This window comes from Thamnophis sirtalis, unplaced genomic scaffold (genome assembly GCF_051295495.1).
Source record: "Thamnophis sirtalis isolate CommonGarterSnake01/CBP01778 unplaced genomic scaffold, rThaSir2_p1.2 scaffold_2, whole genome shotgun sequence".
NCBI classification, from domain to species: Eukaryota; Metazoa; Chordata; class Lepidosauria; order Squamata; family Natricidae; genus Thamnophis; species Thamnophis sirtalis.
The window spans coordinates 97,017,485-97,025,080 of NW_028261382.1; the positions used below are offsets into that span (position 1 = coordinate 97,017,485).

At 47.0% G+C, this 7,596-nt stretch overlaps 2 protein-coding genes across 2 annotated transcripts in view; both read left to right on the forward strand.

Annotated features, from left to right (window-relative positions):
* THY1 (Thy-1 cell surface antigen) overlaps nucleotides 1-7,596 on the forward strand; it is a 97,693-nt gene that overhangs the window by 18,282 nt on the left and 71,815 nt on the right. The gene's annotated exons all lie outside the window — the stretch shown is intronic.
* Nucleotides 1-7,596, forward strand: part of USP2 (ubiquitin specific peptidase 2) — a gene marked incomplete at its 3' end in the record, with an annotated part of 58,115 nt that overhangs the window by 257 nt on the left and 50,262 nt on the right.

The following is a 7,596-nucleotide window of genomic DNA, read 5'->3' on the forward strand; positions in this document are numbered from 1 at the left end:
GGGTGCAAACCAAAGCGGGGCACAGGGAAAGGGGAGGGGGCGTGTGCATGACAGCCCAGCGGGGTTTGGGGAAACCGGAGGGTCTCAAAACATGAGTGTTTACGTCAGGCTAGGTCGAAGTGGCGGAAACTTGTTCTTCGTTAGGTATCATCAGACCCAAATGGGCCATGGATCCAAGACTTGGCGAGTTCAGCTTGGAGAGATTTGGGGCTGTGGGGTGTCCTTGGTGCTCTCTGAGCCTGGTTGTTCTCTTGCAGACATTTCATCAACCAACTTGGTAACATCATCAGTGCTAGGAAGGAAGGGGGTTTGCTCCCTTTGCTCCCCCCAGCAATGTTGATGGTGGGGGCGAAACGTTTTTTTCCCCCTTGGTAGTTCCTTGATTAGGGTTTGTTTTGTTATTTGTCTGGACTCAGTGGCTCAGGGGCTAAGACGCTGAGGTTGTCGATCAGGAAGGTCGGCGGTTTGGCAGTTCGAATCCCCAGCGCCGCGTAATGGAGTGAGCTCCCGTTACTTGTCCCAGCTTCTGCCAACCTAGCAGTTCGAAAGCACGTTCAAAAATGCAAGTAGAAAAATAGGAACCACCTTTGGTGGGAAGGGAACAGCGTTCCGTGCGCCTTCGGCATTGAGTCATGCCAGCCACATAACCACGGAGACCAGCAGTGGTTTTCTTTTTTTTCTTTTTTTTTGAAAATTTTATTAATTTCATATATACATTCACAATTATATGATCTCATAGCTGTTATTAATAATATGTATTTATAACAATTTTTCCCCTACAGTTGACAATATACTTGAAATTGCTTTCTTACCATCCCATAACTCCATCTTATCTTACAACATTCCTACTTCTTCTTCCTTCCTTCCCTCCTTCCTTCCCTCCTTCCTTCCCTCCTTCCTTCCCTCCTTCCTTCCCTCCCTCCTTCCCCCTTCCCTCCCCCCTTTCTTCACTCCTTCCCTCCTCCTTCCCTGCTTCCCTCCTTTCTTCCCTCCTCCTCTCCTTCCTTTCCCCCTTCCTTTCCTCCTTCCTTCCCCCCTTCCTTCTCTCCTACATTCCCTCCTTCCTTCCCTCCTTTCTTCTCTCCTACTCTCCTTCCTTCCCTCCTTCCTTCCCTCCCTCCTTCCCCCTTCCCTCCCCCCTTTCTTCTCTCCTTCTCTCCTTCCCTCCTCCTTCCCTGCTTCCTTCCCTTCTTCCTTCCCTCCTTTCTTCCCTCCTCCTCTCCTTCCTTTCCCCCTTCCTTTCCTCCTTCCTTCCCCCCTTCCTTCTCTCCTACATTCCCTTCCCTCCTTTCTTCTCTCCTTCTCTCCTTCCTTCCCTCCTTCCTTCCCTCCTTGCTTCCCTCCCTCTTTCCTTCCCTCCTTCCTTCCCTCCTTGCTTCCCTCCCTCTTTCCTTCCCTCCTTCCTTCCCTCCTTCCTTCCCCCCTTTCTTCTCTTTCTTCTCTCCTTCCTTCCTTCCTCCTCTCCTTTCCCTAGTTTTCTTTTACCTTTGTTACCGCACAGGCGCAGAGTGTCCATAATGACATCTCTGAAGACGTCTCTGATGGAGACGTCTTTAGACAGCGCTTGGCTCTTCGACTTTGAAACGGAGATGAGCACCGCCCCCTAGAGTCGGGAACGACTAGCACATATGTGCGATGGAAACCTTTACCTTTAATTGTCTGGTGTTAATCCCTGCTTATCTGCGTTTCTGTTTCTACGACATCCTTGGTGTTCTCAGAGCTCGGCTGTTTTCTTGCAGATGTTGCGTTACCCAATTAGGTAACATCATCAGCACTAGAAGGGAGTGGCATTTGCTCTCTGTGTTTACACACAAGCAGCTTGTCAGCCTTAGTGGGAGTTTTGGTTGCTTCTTGCTAGTGCCTTGATTAGTCTGTTGTTTACTGTTTGATTGTTTGTCTCGGTTGATAGTTCCTTTAGTTGGGATGGTTACAGCTTGGTTCTTGGTCTAGAGCAGTGTTTCTCAACCTTGGCAACTTGAAGATGTCCGGACTTCAACTCCCAGAATGCCCCAGCCAGCATTCGCTGGCTGGGGCATTCTGGGAGTTGAAGTCCAGACATCCTCAAGTTGCCAAGGTTGAGAAACACTGGTCTAGAGTTCTTGGTGTTGTCTCTTTATTTTTGTGTTGGTTATTGGTGAGGGGGTGTTTTGGTCTTTTTGCTTTCTTTTGGCCTTTTGGTTTTCTCTTTTCAACGATATGTAGATGTTGTTCACCTCTATGTGCTTGTTGATGGCTTCTTTTTTTCCTGAGGGTGAGTCTTCCGGGAATATTCTCTGAACGTTTGTGATTTGGCTTGTGTAAGGTGCTCCGAGTTTCCAAATTGAAACTACGGTAAAATCTGTCCATGTGTTGTGCAATTAAGGAGTTTTCACCATGTCTTCTGACTGGTAGTCAGTTCTTATAGATTGATTGATTGATTGATTGATTGATTGATTGATTGATTGTTAAAATTTATATGCCGCCCAATCCTGAAGGACTCCGGGCGGCTTACAAAAGAAGAAAGAGAAAAAAAGAAAAGGAAATTTAAAAAAAGACACACATTCGTTCTAATCGGGGCTGGACCTTAACAATGCGGTCAACAGCCCCAGGCCTGCCGGAAGAGCCAGGTTTTAACAGCTTTCCTGAAGATGGTCTTCTTTGGGACTTTGGGTGCCCCAATCATGGACCAAACCTTGATTAATGTAATCTTTGTTTGAAGAGAAGAGCAAGAGTGTTGGAAATTAACTTTTCTGGACCATTTGCGATCTCCCAAACCTCGCCCACAAAGATTTGGGCCGCGCTCAGAATATATTGGACTACCACTCCCATCATTCCCAGTCAGCCTTCCTGACAGACATGCTGACTGAGGGCGATGGATTTGCAATCCCTGAAGGGTGTGTGAAGGGTGTGAAGGCCAACCAGTGACTGTGGGAATCTTGAACAGAGGTCGGTGTAGACCTGGGTAGAGATCTTCCAATCAATTAATCAGAATAGAGCTGGAGAGGGACACTGGAGGTCTTCTAGTCCAGCCCCTTGCTCCAGCAGGAGACTCCATACCATTTCATTTAGGTGAAATGAAGCACCTACAACTCCTTGTGGCAAGCTGTTCCACTGGTTAATTGTCCTCACTGCTAGGAAGTTTCTCCTTAATTCCAAGTTGCTTCCTTCCTTGGTTAGTTCCCATCTTGTTGCTTCTTGTCTTGCCTTCTGACACTTTGGAAAATAAGTTGACCTCCTCCTCTTTGTGGCAGACCCTCCCCCAAATACTGAAATACTGCTGTCATGTCTCCCCTAGCCCTTCTTTTCTATAGACTAGTCAAACTCAAATCCTGCAACCGATCTTCGTAGGTTTTACTCTCCAGGCCTTTAATCCTCATCTTAGTTGCTCTTCTCTGCACTTTTTCCCCAAACTCTCAACACCAACTTTTTTTTTGTAATGTGGGATATTTGGGGGATATATCTGGGGGCAGATAAGTGGCTGGAGAATGTTGTTGTATGTTGATTTTATTTATATGCTGCCCTTTTCCCCGAAGGGGACTCAGGGCGGCTCACAACTCACCAGGGAAGGTTAAAAACAACACAAAAAACAATGCATAATTAAAACACAACAGTCATACCAATTCAAGCCGGGGGCAACAGTTCTTTAGCCCCAGGCCTGTCGGAGCAGCCAGGTTTTAAGGGCTTTGCGGAAGGCCTGGAGGGTGGTGAGGGTTCGAATCTCCACGGGGAGCTCGTTCCAGAGGGTCGGAGCAGCCACAGAGAAGGCTCTCCTCCGAGTAGTCGCCAGTCGACACTGGCCGGCGGATGGAATTCGGAGGAGGCCTAGTCTGTGGGATCTAATCGGTCTAGTGGAGGTAGAACAGAAAGAGGTGGGGATTGCTCTGAAGGCCCCCAACCAGGGGTGAAATCCTCCCAGTTCGGCTGAAACCGTAGGGACGATTGTCTTTGGTTCTGCAAACCGGTAATTAAAAAGAAAAAAAGCTTCCAAGGATCGTGCGGATAAGCTGTGAGCCGCACAATCGTCGGAAGCTTTTTTTCAGGCTTTTAAAAGCAATTTTTTACCACTTCATGAAGTGGTATATTGGGTTTGTATTTTGGGGAGTATTTTTGACAAGGATGGCTGTGTTTATTGTTCAATGTTATATGGCCCCGGTTATGCACAGTATATATGTGACCGTATGAAATGAAAATGAAAAATGAAAATAAAACATATTTACAATAAAAGCAATTTTTTTCCTGCCAGTTCAGGTCGAACTGCCATGGAAAAAAATGCTTTAAAAAGTGAATAAAAGTTGGTCATGCCCACCCAGTCACGTGACCCACCACCACCAAGCCACACCCACAGAACCAGCAGGGAAAGAAATTAGATTTCACCACTGCCCCCAACCCCTCCTTTGCCCATATCCAAGGTCCTTCCTTTCAGCAACCTTCAATTATTACCTAGCTCAGCGTGCAAAGAGATTTCCAGTCAATTCTACTGACTCAGCTGCCCTTCCTCCTGTCTTTCTTCTCCCGCTTCCCATCCCCCAAACCGAGTAGAATTATTTTTGCCAGGGTAGCATTTTTCTGCAAAAGCGAGACCCAGGTGTGGGCATCGGAGAGCTGGTTCTTTCCCCCCCCCCTCCGAATCCTGGCGAGCTACCAGGGAAGGGGAGGGGAAGAGTTGTCAAATTCACTTCTGAGAATAGGTGGGGAGGGAGGTAATTTGCAGGAAGCTGGGCGATTAGCAAAAGTGGCTTGGAGCCTTGTTTGAAGCTCCTTGGAAATGGAGAAAGGAGGAAGAGAAGAGAAATAGAAGAGAAGAGAAATAGAAGAGAAGAGAAATAGAAGAAAGGGAAGAAAAGAGAAGAGAAATAGAAGGGAAGAGAAATAGAAGAGAAGAGAAATAGAAGAAAAGGAAGAAAAGAGAAGAGAAATAGAAGGGAAGAGAAATAGAAGAGAAATAGAAGTGGAGAAATAGAAGAGAAATAGAAGAAAGGGAAGAAGAGAGAAGAGAAAGAGAAGAGAAAGAGAAGAGAAATAGAAGAGAAGAGAAATAGAAGAAAGGGAAGAAAAGAGAAATAGAAGGGAAGAGAAATAGAAGAGAAGAGAAATAGAAGAAAAGAGAAGAGAAATAGAAGGGAAGAGAATAGAAGAGAAATAGAAGAAAGGGAAGAAAAGAGAAGAGAAGAGAACGGTTGCAGGAACTGGGTAGGTCTAGTTTAATGAAAAGAAGGACCAGGGGAGGCATGATAGAAGTCTTCCAATATTTGCGGGGCTGCCACAGAGAGGAGGGGGACAAGCTATTCTCCAAAGCATCTGAAGACAGGAAAAGAAGCAATGGGTGGAAACTAATCAAGGAGAGAAGCAACTTAGAACTAAGGAGAAATTTCCTGACAGTGAGAACAACTTGTCTCAGAAGTTGTAAATGCTCCAACACTGGACGTTTTTAAGAAGAGATTGGACGACCATTGGTCTGAAGTGGTGTAGGGTTTCCTGCCTAAGCAGGGGGTTGGACTAGAAGACCTCCAAGGTCCCTTCCAGCTCTGTTATTCTAAATTCTAGTTGACGGATAGAACCTAAAATACAAAATAACGAATGTGTTTGTGGAAGGTTCCCCAGAAGCAGAGAAGATGAATGTAATAGGTTCAGACGGGCCACATATTTGGAGGTAGAATGAAAGAAAAACAAAATTAGATTTGCATAATCCCCAGTAAAAATAAATGCGTTGCGTAATACAGAAGAGTCAGAATTCCATGGAAGGGGAGTCTCCGTTTCCAGTTACGAGTCTGGGGCAGGAGGCTGAAGGCTCCGAACGCTGCAGCGTTTTCATGCATGGATGCCAGCATCTCAAGTGAGTCAAAAAAAGGAAGAAAATAATTTGGCCCAATAGGTCAAGGAATGTAAACATATTAAAAGCAGGGGTGGGGGGAGAGAAAGTGCTTTTGGGAAACAAATGCCTGCAACACAGAACCATTCCATTTTGGCAGATTTTGGCAGTGATTCTTAGGAACCAGCACAAGAATATTGTGCATAGGTTATGCGCTGGGAAAAAAAATCAGTGGAATTTTAATCCCATTTGGTTTTCTTTCCTTCCTTCCTTCCTTCCTTCCTTCCTTCCTTCCTTCCTTCCTTCCTTCCCATTTCCATTCCCCTCTACTTCCCATTTTTCTACATTTCATCCTCTCAACTTCCTTCCTCCCTCCCTCCCACCCTCCCTTTCCCTTCCTTTTTTTCCTTCCCTCCCATCTTCCTATTTTCCTCCCTCTCCTTCCTTCCTTCCTTCCCTCCCTCCCTCCCTCCTTTCCATCTTCCTACTTTCCTCCCTCCCTCCCCTTCCTTCCTTCCTTCCTTCCCTGCCTCCCTTCCTCCCTCCTGCACATCTTCCTACTTTCCTTCCTCCTTCTTTCCCTCCCTCCCTTCCTCCCATTTTCCTACTATACTTCCTCCCTTTCTTTCCATTCCCATTCCTTCCTTATTCACCCTCCCTTCCTCCCTTCCTCCCATCTTCCTACTCTCCTTCCTCCCTCCCTCCTCCCTCCCTCCCATCTTCCTACTTTCTTCCTTCCTTCCTTTCCATTCCCATTCCTTCCTTACTCATCCTTCCTCCCTCCCTCCCTCCTTCCCTCCCATCTTCCTACTTTCTTTCTTTCTTTCTTTCTTTCTTTCTTTCTTTCTTTCTTTCTTTCTTTCTTTCTTCCCTCCCTCCCTCCCTCCCTCCCTCGAGAACTTCTCATGGAGCAGCCTACACTTCTTAGTGGACTTGCCGGGCAACTTCCCCGGGGCCTGAAAATTGTTGCCCCCGGCTGCCAAGAACTATTCAGAAGGCTGTGAATGACTCACAAACTACGTTTAAATCCTTTGCCATCCACCACATGCTGTGGAGGGAAAGAACAGGTCCTGTGGGCCTCAGCTGAAGGCATGGCTTTCTCAGAGTTTTGCCATTCTGATCTGGATCCACGTTTTGGAGATGGATGTCAGACCTGCCAGGTAGGGCAAAGAGGAAACCCAGAATCTTGGCAATGGGGGAGCCCTCGATGCTCTCTGAGCTCGGTTGCTTTCTTGCAGACGTTTCACCAACAAACTAGGTAACAACATCAATGCTGGTGACTATAAGTAGCCCTGATGAAGTTACCTAGCTGGGTCATGAAACGTCTCAAGAAAGCAACTGAGATCAGAGAGCACCAAGGATCCCACAGTCCTCCTCCTCCTCCTCTTCTTCCTCCTCCTCTTCCCCCTCTTCCTCTTCCTCCTCCTCCTCTCCACAAACCCCACTCCCTTCTAGCTCTGATGATGTTACCTAGTTGGGTCATGAAACGTCTGCAAGAAAGCAACTGATATCAGAGAGCACCAAGGATCCCACAGTGGTCCTCCTCCTCCTCTTCTTCTTCCTCCTCCTCTTCCCCCCTCTTCCTCTCCCTCCTCCTCTCCACAAACCCCACTCCCTTCTACCCCTGATGATGTTACCTAGTTGGGTCATGAAACATCTGCAAGAAAGCAACTGAGATCAGAGAGCATCAAGGACCCCCCTCATTTCAACCCTGAACCTCAAATATTCTCAAATATTCTGAGGCCCACTCATTACCCAACTGTGGGCTAAGGCCCCTCTTATCTGCCCCTTCTCTCGGCAGCCCCTCT